General features: G+C 49.0%; 1 protein-coding gene across 5 annotated transcripts in view; it reads right to left on the reverse strand.

Annotated features, from left to right (window-relative positions):
• The window catches only part of PIAS2 (protein inhibitor of activated STAT 2), a 940,364-nt gene that overhangs the window by 4,838 nt on the left and 911,268 nt on the right, over positions 1 to 24,258 (reverse strand). The window lies entirely within an intron of this gene.

A 24,258-nucleotide genomic window follows, 5' to 3' on the forward strand; every position in this document is an offset into this window, starting at 1 on the left:
GCTCACTCTGACACCAAAGGCTGCCCCCACCACTGCCAAAAGGCTGACCCATGTCAATAGTATCCTACCTGCTGTGCTAAGGGAGCACTAAGCCAAGCGGTGGGGAATGGACAGAACGCTCAACCCTTGCCTCACTTGCTGGAATGCCTTCTGCACAAAAGTGGCTACTATATTAGAATATTTATGTACTCACCCCATATAACCTTCCTATAGGGCTCCCTCCCTGTTAGAGCCCTTCGATCTTCTAGCTCTGTCTAGATCCAACTCTCAGCAGATCAGACGTTTCTCCAAGCTGAGTGTGGGGGTAGATCTCTCTCCTCCGCAGGTGCCTCTCTCTGGAATGGCATCCCTGCCCCTCTCAGGCTTGAGACGATTCTCCTTATGTTCCGGAAGCTTCTAAAGAGCATCCTTTTCTCCTCTTCCTTCCCCCTCTCCCCTACTAATGTCCGCCTCTGCAACTTTGACTGGCTGCCTGGTTTCCTTTGGAGTCTTACAGGGCACCTGGCCTGCCGCGCCCAATCCACCACTTCACCTCGTTCTCCACTGACCCCCCCCTTTCCTGCTCTTGCCCTTCTGTGCCCCCTCCCCTGTATTAGACTGGTGTGGCCTGCACCCTTACAGAGCCCCAGCCAGCCCCGTCCTTGCTCTTAGCATGTTGACCTTTGTATTCCCTTTATTCCCCTTGCATGCGTCGTCCTAGCCTTCCATAGCACTCGCCTAGCCCAGGGGCCCTCTACCCCATCCCCAGCACTTCTTGCGTCTCTCCACTCCGACTTGTACTTACCTTCCCAACTAAACACTTCCCGTTACTGCACTTGACGATCTGAATGTACAAGGCCTAGTAGGCCCGTTTTTGTTTATTTACTCCCCTGTTCATTCCCCACTTTTTTGTTTTGTGGCGCCTTGAAACACCCAATAAATAAACATATTAACCAATTGCTTATTACTTGTACCTGAAAGTAAAAGGTGGAACATGGTGTGAGGTAGCCTAGCAGGGTAAGAAGGTTTAATATTTTGCAGTAGCAGAGTAAAGGTAGAACAGATTGGTATACATTTTTTATAATAAATCATTGCTGACTTAAAAATGTTTTAAAACTTCTCCAAATGCATACTTTTGTACATTGTATTGGACTAACGAGATAGATCAGGCTGAATACCATGTAATTTGTATTTGTATTTTATTTATTTATAAAGCGCAGCCTGGCCCGGGGGCATAAGGGCGCATAAGGTAAAGCTGGTTACAAGTGAGCGGTTAAGCAAAGTTACGTTGCAGATACATGGAGGTTACAGTTACAGAGGTGTGCAGTCAAGACAATACAGTCGGCCAAGTTCCAAAATTGTTACAGGTAGGAACTGGCATAATAAGCAAGTGCATGCGCGGAGATAATAATTCCAGGAGAGTGGCTCAAGATCAAGAGGCTAAGTTAGGCTGTCAGAGGTCCGTGTTATGGAGCCAACACTTCGTGCTCTGTTTGAACCGGTTAAATGAAGGTTCTGCACGAAGATGTGGGGGGATGGTGTTCCATAGTTTGGATGCTTGTACCGGGAAGCTGGCTCCACCTGAGTTGTGGAGTTTAAATCTTGGTATGGTTAAGGTGTTGGTTTGGGCTGCTCTAAGAGGTCTCGAGGCAGAGTGAGGTCTGAAATGGTTAGTGAGGTATGCTGGAGCAAGGTTAGCCCTGACTTTGTGTGTTAGGGCAAGCGTTTTCAAGGATATTCGGTGCTTGACAGGGAGCCAGTGTAGGTTACGTCTGGTCTCGGATATGTGTGCTTTTTTGGGAATGTTAAGGGCAGCTCTGATAGCATTGTTTTGTACTACTTGTAATTTATTAATGTTTTTGAGGCTGGTGCCCAGGTAGAGGGCGTTGCAGTAGTCTATTTTGGAAAGGATTAATGCTCTCGCGAGAGTGATACAGTTAGGTGCAGAGATGAATGGTCTACAAGCAGTGATAAGCTTGCAAGTGTAAGCAGCTGATGAAGCTACTGCGTTAGTTTGTTTAGAGAGGGATAAGGTAGCATCAATGTAAATACCAAGAGTTTTAGTGTTATTAGAGACAGAGATGAGATTACCATCTATGGTAAAGGCTTTGAATGCAGGGTTGAGATTTTTAAGTTTGGCGTGAGTGCCCAAGATGATCAGCTCTGTTTTATCGTCATTGAGACACAAGCCATGGTGTGCCATCCATGCTTGTATAACGGAATAGATTTCATTGAGGGTCGTGCTGTCTGTTTCATAGTCACCCGTGATAGGAAAGAGTATCTGGGTGTCGTCCGCATAATTGGTGTACGTAACACCCAGATAGTCTAGGATATCGAAGAGGGGTTTCGTGAATATATCATAGAGTGTCGGGGACACGCATGAACCTTGCGGGACACCACAAAGTACTGGGGCCGGCTCGGCGGAATCGGTGGGAGAGAAGACCCTCATGGTTCTGTTCACCAGAAATGAGCTGATCCATGCAGTGGCTGCATCTGAAAAGTGGGCTGCGGATTTCAGGTGTTGACAGAGTGTTTGGTGGTTAACCAATTCAAACGCTGCTGACAAATCAAGCAATAAAAGGAGTGCAAGTTTGCCATGGTCTTTCAAGGTTTGGATCTGGGTGGTAAGGTCAATGAGTGCAGTTTCCGTGCCGTGTCTTGGTCGGAAGCCTGATTGCCTAAGCCCTAGGAGGTTGTTAGCTTCTAGATAGGCCTGTATTTGTAGGTAAGCTGCTCTGTCCAGTATTTTTAATAGGAATGGTACCGTAGTTATAGGTCTGTAATTAGATGGGTTGGCTGGGTCAAGCGTAGGTTTTTTGAGGAGTGGAATGACCCAAGCGTCCTTAAGATTGTCCGGAACTATTCCAGATTTGAACGAGGCATTGATGAGATTGGTAATGAATGGCGCCAGATCGTGTGCAGCTGCTTTAACAATCGGGGCAGGGCAGGCGTCACCTTGGCAATTTGAAGGTTTTAGTTTCCTGATGATGTTTTCTACTTCCCACGTGGAAAGGGGAGAGAAGCTGAAGGGTTTGCAGGTCGTGTGGAAGGTTGGAGGTATGTTAGGCAGATGCTTGTAGTTAGAGTCTGCAGAGAGCACAGATTTTTTTGCGTTAATTTTGGATTGTAGGCGAGCTATTTTATCTAGTAAGGCTTTCTGGATGTTGCTACACCATAATGCGTCAGTGATACCTTTGTCGATAGGGGTAACAGGGGATTCTAATTCTTTGAGTATTTTGAAAAGTTCTTTAGTATTGGATTCCGCTTGTGTAATCCTTTTGTTGTAGGAGTCTTTTTTGGCGCAGAGTATGGCTTCTTTGTAGGTAGAGGATACTAAGGTTAGTTCAGATTTGTTATGAGCTGTGGGGTGTTTTTTCCAAAGTGCCTCAGCGGTTCTTTTGGCTTTGCGTAGTTCTCTCAACTGTGGTGTGAACCAAGTGTTAAGGTGACGCTGTGGTTTCGGTTTCCGCAGTTTTAACGGGGCAATGGAGTCCAGAGCTTTAAGTATAGCCTGGTTGTAGGTGTCCACTAGAGCTGTAGGGTCTGTATCTGAATCAATGTTATTCAGTATGGGGAGTAGTAAAGGTAGAAGTTTGTCGGGAGTGATGTCTTTCTTGTTTCTCGTTCGGATGGCAGGGGCGATGGTAGGCGCTGAATGAGTAGTGTAAGCATTGATAGCAAAGGTTAGTTTGTGGTGGTCTGACCAGATGCAAGGGTCATTAGATAGGAGGTCAGTAGGGCAATTGATTTGTGAGATCCAGTCTAGAGTTCTACCTTTGATATGGGTGGGTTCGTGGATGATCTGCGTGTGACCCAAATCAGATAATGAATTAGCTAAGTCAAGGGCGTTAGTGTCTTTAGGATCGTTGAAACCGAGGTTGAAGTCCCCAAGTAAGATGGTTTGCGAGTTAGGTTTGGTGTTTATGGATATAAGTGAAGCAATGTCCTCTGAGAAAGAGGAGATAGGTCCAGGTGGTCGATAAATGAGGTGCACGGTGACCGTATTGTTAGGTGAGAGGGGTAGCTTAATTGACAAGGATTCGGCAGACGGGATTTGCGCATCTTGGATGATTTTGATGTCGAGAGTATTTCTGTATATGAAGGCAAGTCCACCTCCCTTTGTTTGAGTGGTGTTTCTGTCAGATCTAATGATGGCATAATCAATAGGTATTGCGAGGGCCAGAGATGGGCCTGATGCGGCATTAAGCCAGGTTTCAGTGACTGCAAGGACATCAAGGTTTTCGTAGGTTATAAAGTCAGCAATGTCGAGAGCGTGGGCAGGAAGGGACCTGGCATTCACTAGTGCTGCTTTGATGAGTTTATCTAGTTTGGGTTTTTTTTCTTCAGGTGTTGGCGGTGGAGTGTAGGCTAGATTGTTGACGTCAAAGGGGGGAACAGCATGATTATGGGCAAGATGCAAGTGTTTCATGGTGCGGGCCCTTAGTCTGGAGTTCCTGCCTAGGATACTAGGGTGGTGAGAGTACGGGGCGGTAGGTGGACTGGTTCGGATGTTCAGGCTAGTATTTCTCTTCAGTGTGCTGGGGTGGAACGTGTCTGGGTGGTTGGCTGGTCTAGTTCTAGAGTTCAGTCTAGAATTTCTGATGGTGATAGTGCAAGGTTGGTTAGGTGTTGGTTTGGAGGCAAAGTGACGTATCCAGAGTGCTGGGTCATCCAGGTATAGATTTACGGGTGTCGTGATGCTAGGCCTCAGGGAGGAGGTGGTGTGTGCCATGCCTGATCTAGTGGAGGTGTATTGTTTAGAGAGTAGGTTGGGCTGACTAGACCAGTAACTACTGTAAGTGTACAGTAGGTGGATGAGCGTTGATAGGTACCAATACATGATGTTTAAGGGGATACCTTAATGAAGTCTTTGGGACTGATAGTGCACTGTACCATCTATGCATAATATTCCAGTGCCTCTAAAAAGGTATAAAAACGTGTCCTTTTTTGTTTTTAAAACAAGTGACAAACCTTTCTTTGTACTTAAATCTCACAAAGAAGATAGTGCATTTAGTCAAATGTACTTTCATTCGCCCAACATGTTTCTGTATTTCATGTATGAATGAAATTCAGTGGCATGGCTGCCACTCCCTGTTAAACTAAAGAACACATTACTTACCTCTCTGTAATGTTCTTTCTGATGGATGTTCCTGCCACGGATTCTCCATCTATGAGAGCTGTGATAGGGATATCCTAGATGGGGAATCAGTGGCAGTAAAGTATCCATTAGAAAGGGATGGCCAGTCTAGAACTAACAGTGGGCTAACTTTAAAAAAATAGATCTTGAGTCAAGCTTTCAAAGTTAAATGGCATTCCAGTACCCCACAAGCAGGGGATAAATCCTTTGCACATTCTTTGGAGGGGAGTATGGCAGAGTGACAAAGAGTGCCACATTTTGGCACCAATCATTGTCATTTTCATTTGGTGGCATACTTCTGGAGGCAGTATGTTTTTTTATACTGCGCCAGTCACCATCACACTAGTCTAAATACACATAGATGACCATGATGAGAAGCTGTATTATTAAGGTTGAGTAAGTGGAATCAAGTGGTCTATGGTTTTCACCCGCAACCACCAATTTGTCCACATGCGGTGTGAGCACTGCATCTCTATACGCAGGTTCACCAATTGCACAATCAAACCAATTCTACTAACAGCAAACCAGCCATGATTGTGCAGTATACCAGGGAGTAATCGAGGCTACTTCGTTTCTAGCACAGTCCACCAGGAAATCCATTTCCGAACCCATGCAGAGTCAAAGAAGGGTCATTCCTGGGTGCTGCACATGTGGCGTGGAGACAGTAGGAAGTGAAACAGACAGCATTTGTCTTAATGTATCGGCTCTACACACGGTGCAGAATAAACAGACTCATTTTTAAAATGCTTGTGGTGAATATTCTTTCTAAATCCACAGGGAACGGATTTAGAGGAGACTCCTCCATAGTGGGTAGTGGCCAATTAAGTCAAATGATTTGTTCTCTAAAGAGGCAAAAGGTAAGTCCATCTCCCCAATGGGTGCTGCAGGGTATCATTTTACTAAAATGCTGAACCTTCTACACACTCGTTCTGTCTTCAATCCGAGATCCACCTGCAATCTGGGCCTGTTAAGCATCCATCCACATTTAACTATTTTCTAGACATTTTTCCTACCAATATAAACTTTAATTGGTCCAAGAATAAAATCTCAATTACAGGACCCACATCCAAATTGAAAGTTAAGAATTAGTTGTCCGCACTGGTGTCAGGTCCGACAGCGCACCCATTAATCGTGGAAAATCAGCGGATCCGGGGGCCATCAAACCCCTCTCCAGCGACGGAACACCCCCCCCCTGTCAACGAGAAATACCACCCGCCACCGCCTGCCAGGCGCAGCCCCGGCCCATAGCCCACGACGGCATCCAAGGCACAGCGCCGCGGGCGAACGAGCCGTGACCTCCCGCTACGGGGAAACGGGACTGCGAGAGAAGATCCGAGACACGCGACTGCCCCTGAGAGCCACGGAGCAACGGCCCGCGTAGATCGCTCCTAGGAATCGGAGCTGGCGAGCTCCAGCCAACCCACGGGCCGAACCGCCAGCGGCAGCGCTAACAGTGCAGGCCGGGGCTCCCGGGAAGCAGCCCGCCCTTTCTGGAGTCCAGCAAGTCCGGGGGCCATCCAGCCCCCCAGAGGTGAGAGGATCGTACCAGGGGACCACTAAAGCGAAGGGGCACTCGCAGTAACTCCGCAGGCCGGGGGGTGCGTGGAAAAAAGCCTAGCGCCCACACTATCACTCTGCAAGGCCCCGAGCCACTCGGCACACGCACACGCCGAACCGGGAGAAAAAGCGGGCCCTGAAGACTACCCAGAGCTCGGGAAACCCTAACTCGACCGGCGGAACCCCCCCTTGTGCCTAAATAAGCCCGAAATCCGACAACCTCACAACCCCGGGCAACTCACGAGGCACACAACACCCCGGACAATATACAGGGCGGGAGCGGGGCCCCCCCCCCAACCCCCTCTCGACCTCGCAATACCCAAGAAACAAAGCGAGCCGGCCGAAGCATAGAAGCCACAGGAGGAACCCACATCTGATATAATACCGGGGCAAACCGCGGGAGCAAAAAAACCCGCTACAAAAGACTACCAAACACCCCCCCACGAGAAAACAGCAAGTGCAAAGGCATCCCTGATAATTTTTAACACACCGAGAGCCTTCACGATGGGAAAAACGGACAAAGCCCAACGGAAGTTGACATTCGAAGCTGGTGCCATAGTTAAGACTCCCAAAACAAGCGAGCGACATGAGCACCCCGAAGAAACTGTACCCCGAGACGCCGAACCCGCTCACAGTACAGACATTAAAGAAATCCTCTTCGAATTAAAGGCGGGGATCGGTAGCATAGACAGCAAACTCGACTCCCTGTCCACCAAGGTTGATCAACTACAACACCGGCTAGATAAACACGGAGACAGGCTCGACTCCGCTGAACAACGTATCTCTGACATAGAGGACAACACATCCTCCATAGCCACCAAGGTAACAACACTAGAAGCACAGATGAAAGTGATCATGGCCAAAAACGAAGACCTCGAAGGAAGATCACGCCGCAACAACATTAGGATACTTGGAGTGAGAGAGCAGAAAAACACGGGAAAAATGGAGGTCTTCGTTGAAAACCTGTGCAAAGAATTATTCGGAGTCCCTGCACTTTCCAACTTATTCAAGGTGGAGCGAGCCCACAGGGTACCTACTAGCCGGCCCCTCCCGTCCGATCATAGCGAAAATACTGAATTACCAAGATCGAGATACAATCCTCCGCCTTGCAAGGGAGAAAGGAAACCTACAATATGACGGGGACAAAATCCAAATCTTCAACGACTTCTCCCAATATGTCCAAGCGCTGCAGAGAACTTTCACCGGGGTGAAACGCTGGCTTCAGGACAACAAACTAATGTATTCCATGCTCTACCCCGCCAAACTGCGAATCCAACACAATGGCAAGTCACAATTCTTCAACACTCCCGACGAGGCAAATCAATTTCTCGATAGGATAGGATGCCACCAAAACAGCAACAACCCACGGCCACAAAGGAGAGACCGAATAAACGGGGACCCACCATGACCCCCATTACAACCTTATCACAAGCTGCCCGGCGCCCCGATCCCCGAAATCCACAGTTAAGCTAAAGGTGTGCTGGACCTTGGAAGTTCCCTAGCGCCCCAAGCACTGCGAAGTTATGTTGGGGATTTCAGGGAGGGAAAAGTCAATGGGCAAGTTGGGGGTTGCCCATGTTTGGGAGGGAAACAGTTTTATGTTACGGAAGTGTGCTTGCAAGATGTCCACACTCCACCCGCCGACACCTGGTGACACCCAGCGGAAACACCGAAGCCAGCCTTCATCCGAAAATACAAGTGCCCAGAAAAGCGTAACCAGCGCACCACACGACATGACAGTCCGCCATTCGGGCCAACAACCTGCTCAAAATTCAACTATCCACAACATTCAAGCTAGCCACTTAGAACATTAAAGGGGGCAATAACCCGACCAAAACAAGAAAGATGACACAGTACCTCCGGAGACACAGAGTGGACATCGCCCTGATCCAAGAAACCCACCTCCTCCCGGGAACAGAGAACAGATGGGCCAGAGACTGGGGCTGCCACAGATACTTTGCGTCATACTACACATACGCCAGAGGAGTGGCAATCCTAATAAACAAAACCCTGAAATTCAAACTGCACTCAGTTAAAAGCGATGACAAAGGGAGATCGCTACTGATCCACGGAACCGTGGAAAACACAACAAGTTATTCTCATAAACGCCTACAGACCAAACACCGACGGACATAATAATTTTGACTGGGTCCCGACACACCTGGAAGAAAGAAGGTCTGCAACAATTATCTGGGCGGGAGACTTGAACACCACCCTCGACCCACAAAAGGACAAATCACACCCGACCACCACGGTCACCCCCAAAGCCGCTCTCCAGGTCCTAGAAATCTGCACAGCATTTAGTCTCGTCGACATCTGGAGACACCAACATGGAGAATTCCGAGACTACACATTCCACTCTTGGGTCCACCAAACTAGCTCCCGCCTGGACTACATCCTGGTGTCCGCTCACAGCCAAGCCCAATAGGCGAACTGCCAAATTCAGCCTAGATCCATGTCCGACCACTCAGCGGTCATGGCCGAAGACACCCCACCAGACCCATCAGAAGGGAGGAGACACTGGAGGCTCAAACCAGGGTCCCTGCAGGATCAGGTATTCGCAGATGAACTACGTACAGAAATCATGACGTTTCTTGAAATCAACCAGGGCTCAGTATCTTCAGCCGGGACCCTGTGGGAATCCTTGAAATGCTACGTCAGAGGAGTATGCTTAGCCAAAGAGCAAGGTATCCTGAAGCTCATTCGACGAGAACTATCAAAAAGCGAGACACATCTAAAAGAACTAGAACAACTACAATCTCCCCAGGACCACAGGTACTGGCATCACTGAAGACAGAGCTCGACAAATTCAGAACAGCCGCGAACAGAGAATTGAAATTCCTATCACATGGTCATCGTATCTGCCAATATGGTGAGGGCCAAAATCCAGGAGCACTGCTTGCGAGGCTGATAGCAGCGGACCGCAAACCTACACAGGTCGAACAGATCCGGAACCATCAGGGCACCCTAGTACACACCGATAAAGTAATAGCAGAGACCTTTCGCATTTTTTACCAAAACGTATATAGCACCAAATTTCATGCCACCCAGGAAACAATGTCTCGCTACCTAGAAGACATAGAATTATACTGGGTAGACGCCACATTAAGAGAACCCCTCAACGCGCCAATCTCGACAGACGAAATCCACCAGGCCATCAAAGATCTACCGTGCACCAAAGCCCCAGGCCACGACGGACTGATGGGCGAATTTTACAAAAAGTTTGCACCCATCCTTGCCCCATTGTAACTGCAGGTATACGGAAAGGCACTAGAGGTCGGTTCACTACCCCCGACACTCTGAGAAGCAAATATGGTATTGCTACACAAAGCCAACGAACCCCCGGAAGAATGCGGCTCGTATAGGCCAATTTCGCTTATCAACCTAGATAATAAAATACTAGCCAAGATTCTCGCCACTAGACTCATCCCCTTGAAGCCTGCGCTGGTGCTGGCAGACCAAGCCGGATTTGTACCTGGCCGTAACACCACATTCGGCATAAGACGCATGTTTGGGGTCATGGAAGCACTAGACCCCTCCCAGCAAGCAGTAGCAGTCCTATTGGACGCCGAAAAGGCGTTCGACTCCATTGAATGGCCTTTTCTCTTTGAAATCCTTCAGAGAATGGGCCTCGGCAAGAGATTCCTTCAATTAATAGCCCTACTGTACGACCATCCCCGTTCCCACATTACATTAGGAAAAACCAGATCGACAGCAATCGATCTCTAGAGAGGAACAAGGCAAGGGTGTCCGCTTTCCGTCCTACTCTTTGCACTAGTGATGGAACCCCTCGCCTCAGACATCCAAGCTAAACATATACGAAGAGGTCTGTCCTTCGGTCCCCATAAACTAATAATATCCCTATCCGCAGATGACATCGCCCTTTACATTGAGACCCGACATCCAACCTAAACCCAGTAATTTGTGACATAATAAAATTTGGCAACTTCTCCGGCCTGAAGATCAATCACAGTAAGTCCATCATATTCCCACTCACTCCGGAGACCCCAAAATTCCAAGATGACTATGGGTTCAAATGGGAACATTCCAACGTGCGATACCTAGGCATCCAACTAGCCCGTGACCACCAAACACTATTCCACGACAACTATGGGAAGGTAATCCAATCACTACAAGAGTAAGTAGAAAGATGGAAATCACTTCCACTTACCCTGTGGGGTCGCGTATCATTGGTAAAAATGGTAATACTCCCCAAACTCCTGTATTTATTTGTAAACCTCCCCCTTCTAGTACCCCAAATACAGCTCCAACAGCTGAGAAGCATGATCCTGGAACTCCTCTGGGCAGGCAAGCCAGCTAGAATAGCCTATAACTCACTGATCCAACTAGTAAACAAAGGCGGAATGGCCCTCCCCGACGTAGAACGGTACTACTGGGCTACACAAGCCCAGTTCCTGGGACATTGGTACGCCACACTATTCATCCGCCCCCATGTCCAACTGGAGCGAGCCCTGGCATCTCCCAATCTACTTAGGGCAGCCATCTTAGGCCTGACACACACCCCGCACCAAACCCTGAATCCTGTTCTCTCCACCATAGCAATATGGAAAAAAATAGCGCTAAAATGCGAGATACAGACCAGGTTCTCCCCCTTACTGCCTGTAAAATTCATACCTGGTGTCCCAGTAACTGCCGAGAGAGTGTATCTGAATTGGGTTGACAAACTAAAAATTAAAAATATGGGGGACCTTTTTATCGAGGGGCACTTCCTTACCCCCCAACAAGCCAAAGACCGCGGAGCCTCCACCGCACTAGATACATTCCTATATTTCCGCCTCAGAGGCGCCCTACAAACGCTTCTTCCAGGATTCCCGCGAAATCCTGAGACATGGCAGTTACTCCATGGGGTCATCCAATCACAAGGAGAGGGCAAACTGGTCTCGATGTTATACAAATCTCTACTAACGGACACAGCCCCAAATCCGCCAGCACCTAAGGCGAGGTGGGAGAGGGCTCTCCGGATCACAATCCCAGATGAAGAATGAGACTATGCCCTAGCACAAACACAAAATATATTACTAAATACAAGATATAAACTAATACACCTGAAATTCATACACCAGACATATCACACTCCCGCCAGAATTCACCATTACCACCCCTCAACCCCCCCACAATGCAGCGTTGTAATGCACCACAAGCTGACTTCCTACACCTCGCATTGGCCTGTCCAACAATACAACTTTTTTGGACATTGGTACTGGAAAAGACAGCCGCAATAACGGACACACCTATCGAACCCGACCCCAAGATGACGTTACTGGGATACACCAAACACTTTCCCCCTGTGACTCGCAAACTGGGAGGGCTGCTACTGCTGCTGGCTCGCAGAAGAATCGCAATGTCTTGGGGAAAAGGTCCCACCCTGATCATACAACAGTGGATGAAAGACGTAACGTACAGTCAAGACACTGAAACAAACTTCATAAAGCTACTACCTCTACACGCAAGACCCCCCGACATCTGTGGCCCTTACATTGCCTACTTATTATCTACCAAAGACAGAGACTCCCCTTGAGATACAACTCCAGCACCCCCACAGAAGACTACAGACACAGGCCCCATCACCAACAATGCAAATAACCGAGAACTGCTATTAACTCAAGCTAGGGTGTGACCGAGAGGTGATGGACAGCGGGAAATGGAGACGGGAAGAAGAAGCACGAGTTACTTCGATGTTTGTTTATGTTATGATTTTGTTTTACTGTTTTGTCTTAAATACCAAAAATAAAGTTTAAAAAAAAAAGAATTAGTTTTGTCTTGGTAAGGCTATTTGTAAATGTATTTTTTACTTGCTGGAAGTGTTAGTGGAGTCTTATTAATAAAGTGTTACTTTTCCTAACTCTTAAATGTTTTCACTAAAGTATAATATTTGTTGTCTAGCCCATCCCCCTCTTGCCGTAGTAATCCTTCACCATGGATATGCTACCAAAATGAGAGCTAAGAGTATATTTGAGAGTATTTTTCTGCATCATGAAATAACCATAAGCAGTGACCAAGACAGGCAGGTAAAGGAGAATCATTTTCTTACACGAAATAAATCCAACCAGGCTTCTCCAGTAAAGTTGTCACCACAGCCTTTTGATGCCTATTAGGCCACCAGCTCAACAATGTACTAATTTGTTGACAGAGGTTACTGGTTTAGCGGTGCTACAGCCCAATACGTGCCTGAGACATGGCATGCCGTTCAAAAAATGTGTCCTAATATGCCAGTGACCTGAAAATAGTGGACACTTGGCACTTCTGAGAGGAATCCAAGCCTAGAGATCCCAACGTTTCTCTTGGTGCCGCAGAATACATTTATGTCAGGGGTTCTGTCTCCTCACCCAGCAGGACAGAGACGAAAGGTGATCTCCAATAGAAAAGGAAGGAACAAGTTACTTACCTGTAACTGTTGTTCTCCAGCATGGGTCTGGCATGGATTCACATGCTCATGAATATTCCCCGTCGTCAGGCTGGGAATCCTCGGTAAAGAAAAAACCAGTATCAGTTTCGTTTCTGATCTGTCTTTCGTAGTAGTAACCAATCACTGGTCTCTGCGTCATACTGACCACAGCCAATGACTGCCCTCTACCTAAGCACCGCCTCTGGCAGCCATCTTCAGATTTGGGAGCACGTGAAGTGGCAGTATGACCAAGTGAAGAGCCGCAGAGGGGTAGGCGGGAGGGTTCGCATGTGAATCCATGCCAGACCCAGCTGGAGAACAACAGTTACAGGTAAGTAACTTGTTCCTTCTCCAGCATGGGGTCTGGCATGGATTCACATGCTCATGAATAAAGAATACATAGCAGTACACGCATGCACAACCACGGGAGGTGGCAAAGGCTCAACATTAAGCATTACATCAAACTCAACATTAAGCATCTTACCTCCTCACCAGGCTCACCTCAGGCGAACAGGTTGCGCAGCACTGCTTGGCCGACCCTGGACTCCTCCCTGGAATCCCGATCGACGCAGTAGAATTTCGTGAAGGTGTGCGTCGACCTCCACGTAGCAGCCCTGCATATGTCCAGCAGGGGCACACCAGAAAGGAACGCCGTGGTAGCTGCGATCGCTCTGGTGGAATGGGCTCTCGGACGGCCAGGCAGCGGTCGGTTTGCCAACCGATGACAGTACATGATACAGCCGGAGAGCCATCTGGAAACGGAAGCCTTCGAGAGAGCCTTCCCCTGATTGACAGGTCCAAAGTTCACAAAGAGTTGTGACGTCTTCCGAAAACACTTCGTGCGGTCCACGTAGAACTTCAGCGCTCTAGCCACATCCAGCGAGTGCAAAGTCCTCTCAGCCGGCGACGAAGGCGACGGGAAGAACACAGGCAACACCAAGGGTTCGTTGAGATGGAAGTCCGACGGTACCTTGGGCATGAAGGAGGGGTGCGTCCTGAGCACTACCCTCGTGTCGTGAAAAGTCAAGTACGGGGCCTTGCAGGAAAGGGCCTGGATCTCTCCCACCCGTCGTGCGGAGGTGATGGCCACAAGAAACGCTGTTTTCCACGACAGAAACTTCAACGGGGCCGAGTGCAGAGGCTCGAACGGAGGTCCCATGAGCTTGGTCAGCACCACGTTGAGCTCCCACGCCGGGGCCGGCGCCTTCACCGGCGGGAACAATCTGAACAGTCCCTTCATGAACTCTTTCACCAGACGATGAGACCACAGGGACGACCGGCCCGTGGTTCTGGTGTATCGGGAGATCGCAGCAAGATGAATCTTGATGGACGCGTGTGCCAGCCCAGCTTTGGCCAGCGTCAGCAGGTACGGCAGTACCTGGGGAGCCGTAATCCGTAGAGGGTTAATCTTCTGTGCGTGGCACCAGACAGAAAACCTCTTCCATTTGTGTCCGTAGCATTTAAGAGTCGAGGACGCCCTGGCCTTTGCAAGAACCTCTCTGCAGTCGGCCGATATGTCGTATCCTCCAAACTCTAGCGCTGCAGGAGCCAGGCCTGCAAGTTCAGCGATTTCGGGTCGTGGTGGAGGATGGCGCCTCCTTCCCTGGAGAGCAGATCCGCGTCCACCGGCAGCTAGATTGGTGGGGACGCTGACAAGTCCAGAAGGTCCGGGAACCATATCTGCCTCGGCCACGCAGGTGCGACGAGGATCATCCTGCACCGTGACCTCTTGAGCTGGTTGACGAGCCGGATTAGCAGTGGCAAAGGAGGGAACGCGTAGAGGAACAGGCCCTCCCAGGGGAACGAGAAAGCATCGCCCATGCTCCTCGCCTGGGGAAACCTGCTGGCGAACCTCCTGCACTTGGAGTTCGTCGCCGTCGCGAACAGGTCGATCTGGGGTGTGCCCCACCGTCGGAAGAGGCGATCCACTAGATCCTGCCGTAGTTCCCACTCGTGGCACGAGCGCAGCTCCCTGCTGAGTGAGTCGGCGATGGTGTTTTTTATCCCTGCCAGATGAAACGGCACCAGAAACATACCTTGGTCGACTGCCCAATGCCACAGGTCCTGCGCCTCCTTGGACAGTGCTGGGGACCTGGTTCCGCCCTGTTTCCTGATGTAAAACATGGTGGTGGTGTTGTCGGTGAAGATCCTCACCACCTTGCCCTTGAGGGACGGAAGGAAGGACCTGAGGGCCCAAAACACTGCACGGAGCTCCAGGACGTTGATATGTAAGGATTTCTCCGTCGGGAGCCAAAGGCCTCTTGCGTGCAGATTTTCGGTGTGCGCTCCCCACCCTTCCAGGGGGGCATCCGTGGTCACTGTCTCCTGGTGGGCTGGGGTCTGGAAGTCCATGCCCGCCGTCAGATGCGCGCGGGTGCCCCACCACCGGATCGCTCATCGGAAACTCTCGTCGAGTGTGATCCTTTCCTCGAAGCTGCCCGTCGTTTGGATCCAGCGCGCGTCCAGGAACTCCTGCAACGGGCGCATCCGGAGCCTGCACATGGGAATGAGGTAGATGCAGGAAGACATCATTCCGAGGAGGGACTTGATGGACCTCACCTTGGCCGCGTCGGCCACCAACATCCGCTGCACCTTGCCCAGGATGGTCCTGGTCCTCTCCTCCGACGGGGAGGCCAGAAGGGACACTGTGTTGAGCCTCGCTCCCAGAAACAGAGCGTCTTGCGCGGGTACCAGGTTGGATTTGGCGTAGTTCACGGAGAATCCCAGGTCCGTGAGAAGTTGGACGGTCCTTGCCGTGTGAACCACGGCGAGCTCCCTTGTCTTGGCTCGGATGAGCCAGTCGTCCAGGTAGGGGTAGACGTGGATCCCTTCGCGGTGCGAGGCACTTGGTGAACACCCTGGGTGCCGACCGTAGTCCGAAGGGGAGGGCTTTGAACTGGTAATGACGCCATTGGACCACAAACCTGAGGAATTTTCGGTGCCCCTTCAGGATGGGAATATGGAAGTAGGCATCCTCCAAATCCAACGACGACAGGAAGTCTCCTTCCTCCAGCTGACCCAGGACGTGCTGGAGGGTGACCATCCGGAACTTTTGCGCCTTGATGAACTTGTTCAGACGTCGCAGGTCCAGGATGGGGCGCCATCCCCCTGTCTTCTTCTTCACGAGGAAGTATCTCGAGTAAACTCCGGAGCCCCGAAGCCTCTTTGGGACGAGTTCGATGGCGCCCTTCCTGAGCATCGCCTTTACCTCCAGGAGAAGTTGAGGGACGTGAAGTTCTTTCCTGGCCACGGGGGGGACGCGCGGACACTTTCTTTGAAACTCGAGCGCGTGGCCCCGGGCCAAGGCGTCCAGCACCCAACGGTCGGGGGAGATGGACTCCCACACGCTGACGAAGCTCGCCAGCCGGCCTCCCACCGGGGTGCTTCGGTGGGGGCCCGACCCCACGGCCGGTTCAATCCTGCTTCGACGAGGCTTTGCCGCCTTGTCCTTGGTGACGACGGCGGGGTCCGCCAGACTTGCCTCGTCCTCTGTAGGCCTCCTGAGACGACGAGTGGGCCGCTTGACGGTAGGAGGAGAAACCACGCCGGAACCTTTGGAGGCGCCCTTGCCTCCGCTGCTCCGAAAGGGCGTCCGTCGTCGTTGCAGAACTCCAAGGGCCCGGGCCGTCTCGGTGTCCGCTTTAATGGCCTGAAGGGAATCGTCCACTGTTTTCCCAAACAGGTTGTTCCCATCGAAGGGCATGTCCAGGACTCTGGTCTGAACGTCTTGACGGAAGTCCGTAGCCTTGAGCCATCCACGCCGCCTAAGGCAAACGCCGTTGCCCAACTGGCGGAACCCAGTGTCGGCGATGTCCGTCGCAACGGTAATGGCATGGTCCGAAGCCACCTCACCTTCCTGCAGGATCTCCAGGGCCTCTGCCCTCTTGTCGTCCGGCAAGAAGTCCAGCAGGGGAGCCAGTTTGTACCAGAGCTCCCTGTCGTATCGGGCCACGATAGCCAAGGCGTTGGCAGCTTTAATCGTCGTTGCTGCAGACGAGATGACTCTGCGTCCCACAGCGTCCAATTTCTTTCCCTCGCCGTCCGGTGGGGAAGTCGATGTGGAGGCCGCACCCCCCCCCCGCTTTTTTCCTGGCCGCCGCGGAGACGACGGAGTCCGGGGTAGGCTGCGCCCGGAGGCACAGGGGGGCCGTGTCCGGGACCCGGTACTTTTTCTCGTACCGGTCTCTTCTAGCTGGCGTCGTGGAAGGGTTCTTGAGGGTGAGGCCCTCATCCCAAATGTCGTCCAATAGAGGCACTGCGAGGACCGTCTTCCTCTTGGCCTCGCGCCGCTGATAAAGGAAACCTTCCTTCTTCTTCTCCTCAGGGCAGAGTTGGAAAAGCTCGGATGCCCTGGCGATCATGGAGTGGAACGACCCAATCTCGTCGGGCGGAGAAGCCCTGGTGGGAGGCGACGACGGTACATCCTCGTCGTATACCTCGTCGTCCGTACCCGTCGCTGCCGTGTCAGTCCCCGTATCATCCCCTCGGGTGGACGGGGAGGAGGGCTGGAAGGGGCGCGACGGCTGAAAAGGAGGAGGAGGGTGGATCCTTCTTTTCTTGGTAGGGGGAACCCCAGAAGGTCCCGGTTCTGGGTCTCCCGACGGGAGAGGTTCCGTCGGCAACGGTAGTCTCGTCCTTATCTCTGAGCATAAGGACTGTATAGCCAACAAAATGGCCGCCGAGCTGTCTCGCGGCGCTGGCAGAGGGGAATCCGACGGGCGATCAGGGGCCCCGTCGGTACCCTCGACGATGTCGTCGTCACCTGCGTCGGGATCCATCCCGACGGGCCGGTCTTCTTCCACGCCGAGGCCGTGGCTTAAGACTTCGACCAGCTCCTCCTCCGAGGTTGAGGCCGAATCTACGACAACGCCCTGCCCCCCCTTTTTCTTCCCCACGGGGGATTTCACGGGGGTCCTATCGATGGGCACAAAAGAGGACTCCCTCCGAGGCGGCAGGGAGACTCCGAGCCCTGAGGTCACCACCACTGGCGTAGCCTCCATAGGCTGAGCCAGGGCCGCCGCGACAGACTCGATAGAGGGCTTGGCCGGATGGATTAAGGCCTTCACCACCTTAGGTGCGCTCACCGCCTTATCCTTGAGGGGGGGGACAGTGCCTCGCTCCCCCTCCGCCTTCGAGCTCAACCGGGGCCTCTCTATGAGCCTCGCCGGGTGCTCGGCCTTCCTCTTACCCGACCCGGAGCGTTGGCTCGTGGTTGATGGTGCCGGGGAGGGTGCGCCCAGCCTGGCGCCCGTAGAGCCCGACCGTTCGGCGCTCCCGGTGCCAGCGGACTCGCGGTGCTTGGCCTTATGTTGGACCCCCGTCGCCGGGGCGTCCTCAAAGGTCTTAGAAGACCGCTCGGATTTCTTCCTCTTCTTCTCGCCGGATGGGCTCTTCCCTTCCAGCCAGTTGGCGAGACGTTGATGGCGGTCCTTCATGGTCCGCTCCGACATGTTGCCGCAAAACGCACAGTCCTTCTCCACGTGCGTCTTGTCCTCATGTAGGCAGTAAAGACAAAAAGAATGTTCGTCCTCCTTGAAGACGTTTTGCAGCTGGCATCCAGGGCAGACCCTGAACAGCTTTCCGGGCGTCGAGCTTCCCTTCTCCTGGGCCATGACCGGGCCTGAGAAACTTCTGGAGTCCTCCAAAAGCATAGCTCGACGAATCTTCACCCTTGAGGGGCGTAGACGAATCCGACACCGGTCCCCGTTGATCGGATGGAGAGTCGGTGGAGCTTGAGGCTCTTTTGACCGAAAAAAACGAAGTTTTTGAGAAAAAACGTGAAAAAATAGCACTAACGCTCGAGAGCAATAGCACGAGGATCCCAACACATGAACGTGCGGTAAAAATCTGAAGATGGCTGCCAGAGGCGGTGCTTAGGTAGAGGGCAGTCATTGGCTGTGGTCAGTATGACGCAGAGACCAGTGATTGGTTACTACTACGAAAGACAGATCAGAAACGAAACTGATACTGTTTTTTTCTTTACCGAGGATTCCCAGCCTGACGACGGGGAATATTCATGAGCATGTGAATCCATGCCAGACCCCATGCTGGAGAAATGGTACTGCATTCAAGGCTATTGGTTCATGTGATATGAAGGCGTGTGACTGACAACTGATGCAAAGGGAAATTTACTGTGAACTTTCCAACGGCATCTGAGCAGAAGAAATAGCCATCTTCTGCACCGATACTCCTAAACGGAGGGTAATGACATCAAGACCAGGGTTAATTGGGAAGGTAATGGTGACCATGCTGCCCCACAAATATTGAATATTTGTATAAAAACACCCGAAAAGTTTCTTTAAAAAGCAGATCACAGAAAAACCTGGTGTTCCCTGTTTGGTCAAACAACAGTCAAGAAGCAGATTCCGACAGGCCATGAATCTTGAGGGGATTGCTGACGGTGTGATGTAACTGCATTTCTTTGTTAGTAGGTTTGCAGATATTTTTACTGTGACCTATCGTGGTCAAAGAGTGAATTCAAGTCTAAGTAGTTGTGACAAAATGATGGCTGCTCTGCAGGAGTACAGGGATTAGTAGTAGCTGAACTGCCTACCCCGGTTTATAGTGATAATGTAGAAAGACAAAATGTAGAAAGTCAAAATGTCGAAAAATAAATGTAGAAAAAAAAATGTTGAATTTTATTTTATGACGTTTTTTATTCGAAATGGGGGAGTTCCCCCCCAACCCCCCTTTTTTTCTTATTTTCTTGGTTTTACCTATTTGTTTTTATTCCTGGACCCCTAAATAAATATATAATTTAAAAAAAGGGAATTCGACATTTTTTTTCTACATTTTTTTGTTTTGACATTATTGTCATTCTACATTTTATTTTCGACATTTTGACTGACCACCTGCCTACCCACCCTCACACAGCAGTGATCCCAATCATAAAGGTGAGATATGGACAGCCCGACAGATATACTTCCTTGGCCTCTTTAGGTAACGTGGGCCAAGGACAGATGATACGTTTCAGGAGGTGTGTGAAAGATTCCAAAATAAGAGCATGTCCAATCAATATTGTATACAAATATGGGGACTTCAATAAAACAATCAATGCAAACAAACGAATAAAAAAAGACTACACAGCCAATCCTGTAAAAAGACATACAGAGAATGCTGAACCGGATGTGAAAAGGCATGGTGGGTTGATAAGGAGGGGGAGTTCAGGCAATCATTTCTGCAACTGCCAATGTTCAAAGATATGTTCTTGCATAGAAGGGGTCTTAAAAGTTACTAATGTCCAAAAAAGAGGACCAGGGATACAAGGCCTCTTCACAGTACTTTTAAGTCTTGTCTTTAGTGCTATACAGCATCGAGGCGTGCTCTAGGCACTTTTACTGCAGTTGAGCCTCTGTCAAGACACTTGGGTTGATGAGATCCCATTGGTGGTTGGCTTTGAGTCTGTTCGAAGATGTGGGCTTCTTTTGGGACAAGCCAACGTTGGAGACAACTAAGACAATGGCTTCCAATGGTGGTCGAGTGGGCGGTAAGACTATCGCTCTGCTCGATCAAGTAGGCATCCAGGACATGAGAGTCAATGCCGTCCAGCATCAGATCAGCGCTTCAGTCAGTTGCTCCCACAGTATCAAGTCCACGATTGGGTTGAGAAGAGTCGGTACGCTTGAATGGGTCGAGCCGGCATCTGCATGCCTTTTATGTGCAGGCAAGTGCTATGAAGTTGTCTAAAGAGCCAACAATGGCCCCAGATTATGTGACAACTCGTAGTGCGTTGAGCATAGTCAAGCCAGCTCACTAACATCTCAAGGCGATAAATCAGATTTCAAGCTGCTTCTGGACTCCTGGATTGCTGGGAAGTCTAATCCAGCGTCTACTGGTCACAATGAGACCTTCAGTTCTGATATTCTACTCTAGGACATTGGCTGGCACCTACAAGGGTTCCCTTCATCTCCAGTGCTGGTCCCTGGTTGCAGTGCACAACAGCCAGCAGAAATGTCATGGTCTGCAGTAGTTAATCCACACTGTTCCCTGGGCATGGTTAGGGAGAAGAGCATTCCTTTGTTGTGGATGCCTTCTGCCTTGACCTCTCCTGCAGAGCACTTTGGGATAGGCTGTATCCCCAACAGAGCTCCACTGAATCCTTCTTGTTTTGAGAGTCAAATGACAAATCCCCAAACTAGGGGGTTCCTTCTTCCTTATAAAGGCAAAATATCACATGGGACTGGCCCAAAGTAAGCCTGCTGTAAGGGGTTCAATCCAGAACGTTGTTACAAGTGCTCTTTGCCATCTGACAAAGATGTCACAAGACAAAGGACACTTTTTACAACATTCTGGATTACCTGGACCTGCAGAGGAGTGGGGCAAGATATGTTTTAGAGATCCATGGCAGAAATCAAGATGGTGGAACCCCTCTCTCAGCCTTCCTCCCCCCTCTCTCAGCCTTCCTCTCCCATCAGGCTACTGCAACAGCCCCCTTCCCATGTTTGCTGATTTCAAAGGGACTCCAGTAGTCACCATGGTGTGTGTGTGGATTTGATATATCAGTGTTGACTTTGAATCACTGCCTCCTAGGAGATCTCATGGGGAGACTTCCTGTGCCCTATAGGAATGTGTTCCCCTTCCTGCAGGAGGATCAGAGAGACAGGTTCCTGGCCACTGTCCCACATGGCAGTTGTGGAGACATCTAGGCCAGATGGCTAATACATATTACCCCTTTCATAGCCAAAACCCTGCTCACACAGTGGACACTTGTATGATATCAAATTGCTGTGGCTTTATAATTGTGTACCCTTAGTACCCACCATGCCACAACCAGGCATAGCTTATGTTTGAAGATTAATGTGCCAACAGGCTGATCAATCTACACAATTACTATGTTTTTAATCAAAGGTGCAGATGACTAAAAAGCCACCTTTGCCTGCTCTCAATGTCAGAAATGCACATGTGACCTTTGAACCTGCTGTAGAGCACTTGCTGTAAATGTCAGGAGACTAACAGCACAGACACATGGTTGTACTATGCTTTTGACATGGAGCTTTATGAAAGGAGGTCTGATTAGCAGGCTTCCCTTTCAAAAGAATTACCTGCATAATTGTATTCCTAAAAAATCAAAAAAGTGACGGCTTTCACACCCTGGGGGATGGCATCCCATCACAGTAGGTAATGGCCAATTTTAAATGGGCTGCAGGGACATTGGGTGGCGGCAAAAGAGAATGTGAAAGACTGCAGACTTTAAAATGGTCAAAGAAAAGAGAAGATCAGTGGAGCATGAGTAAATAGTGGTCAAAGGATGGGCGAAGAATAGGGTTTGTAAGATATGAAACTATGCTGGAGAAAAAGATATTGTACAGTCGATGTAGGGAAGATGGAACGTAAATAACAGAATAATGGGGTGATATATGGTGCTATTAATAAAAATACACTTGAAAAAGTATGATTGATGATAGTTATAGGACCTTTAATATAATTAATTTGTCTTTATATAGTCACCTCTCTTATTCTTTTTAACAGTCACCATAAACAGGCTGTATTATGCACTCATAAGGTTCTTGGTTGAAACAGTGCTGCATTTGGGCAGAGTACTGTATAACAACAGGGGTCGTGTTACGCCTTTGACATCCATAAAAAACAGCAATAAAAACGCACACGTCTTCATAGAGAAAAAAGTAATACTAAAACACATTACTAGTGAAATACGAGTAGTTTCCACTGATCGGGACTATCGGTCCCTAATGTTCAATACACAGGTTCTCACGTTGAACATGCATGTAGGGGTATCTATTCATCTTTAAATTTCACTACATAGTTGATAACCACATACAAAATTACATCACATTAGTTAAAAATGCATTCTGCATATCATCTGCAAACAAAAAGTGATCAGAAATAAAGTGCTCAAGTGCTAAAAAGTGCTACAATATGTAAACCTTTCACAACTCTCAAAGTGCAAAAATACAATTAAATGTAATGCTACACGCAATAGCTGGCAAGAGGGCGCATCCAGTGAGATAGCACAAACTCATCCAGCCATTGTAACCACATAAATGTTTACTGTAGCACGTTTTGGCACTTGAGCACTTTATTTCTGAGCACTTTCTGGAGAGGACATGCAGGATGATTTTTTAACTAATGTGATATATTTCTGTATGCGATTATAAACTATGTAAGGATGAATAAATACCCCCATGTTCATGTTGAGCATGAGAACCTGTGCATTGAACACTAGAGGACTGATAGTCCAGATCTGTGGAAAATAATTGTATTTCACTAGGTATATATTAATTATAAATGTTCTCTCTCTATGAAGACGGATGTGCGTGTTTTTATTAGCATTTGGGCAGAGTGGCTTTATCAGAGATTCAACGTTTGGCAAAACACAAACTATGTTGTTCTTGATACGGAGGTCCAAATACCAGGACACAATTATATACAATCGTGTTTGTGGGGACGGCAAAGGCTTGAAGAATGTATTAAAGTGGGTGAACATTTTACCATTGGAAAAACTTTGGCCCACTATCCGCATCACTTGTTTTTTTATTTTTTAAAAAGACTTTAAAAATCACATTTAAAAAATGACCTTTGTAATTTCTGGTGGTTTTCTGACATGTTGCATGTTTTATCCCTTTGATTTGTAATGGCTGGGCTTTACCCACGCCATGCATGTTTCCTATCTTTTTTTATGGGGGAAGCTGCCACATACCCTTTTACTTCCTTTCTATATACATCCCCTCAATTTACCTTAATGTGACTATTAAAAACTGCCTCCTGGTAATCGTTTTGAAATACGTTTTCCTTTCATCATGCTCTCATTTTGTATCTCTGTTTATTGTTATTTGCTTTTTGTGTCTTTCAATGCATTTAATTTCCAAAAGTATCTTATTCAGGGAATTATCTTCAAAAAAGTTATTTTTGTACTTCTTATTTTCCCAAAGTTATTTTTTAATCCTATATTTTAACATGTTACTGGAAAGAGCCCGGTGGTACTGGAGGTTTTCAAAGAAGCATGCATAATCTCCAACACTTTCCTATAAATTACTTACAAAAGAACATGGGAAGTGAATTTAAACAAAAACACCTAGGACCCGAAATATACTGCTTCAAAGAAGAACTTTAAAAAATGCAATTTTAACAGTCTCAAATAGAGAGCACGATTTGCTAGTATCCCAAACACAAAGTTATCTGAAGAGGCTTCTTGCCTAATCAAATTCTTTACTGTTATGTT

This window comes from Ambystoma mexicanum, chromosome 6p (genome assembly GCF_040938575.1).
Source record: "Ambystoma mexicanum isolate Mex_15411 chromosome 6p, UKY_AmexF1_1, whole genome shotgun sequence".
In the NCBI taxonomy this organism is placed as follows: Eukaryota; Metazoa; Chordata; class Amphibia; order Caudata; family Ambystomatidae; genus Ambystoma; species Ambystoma mexicanum.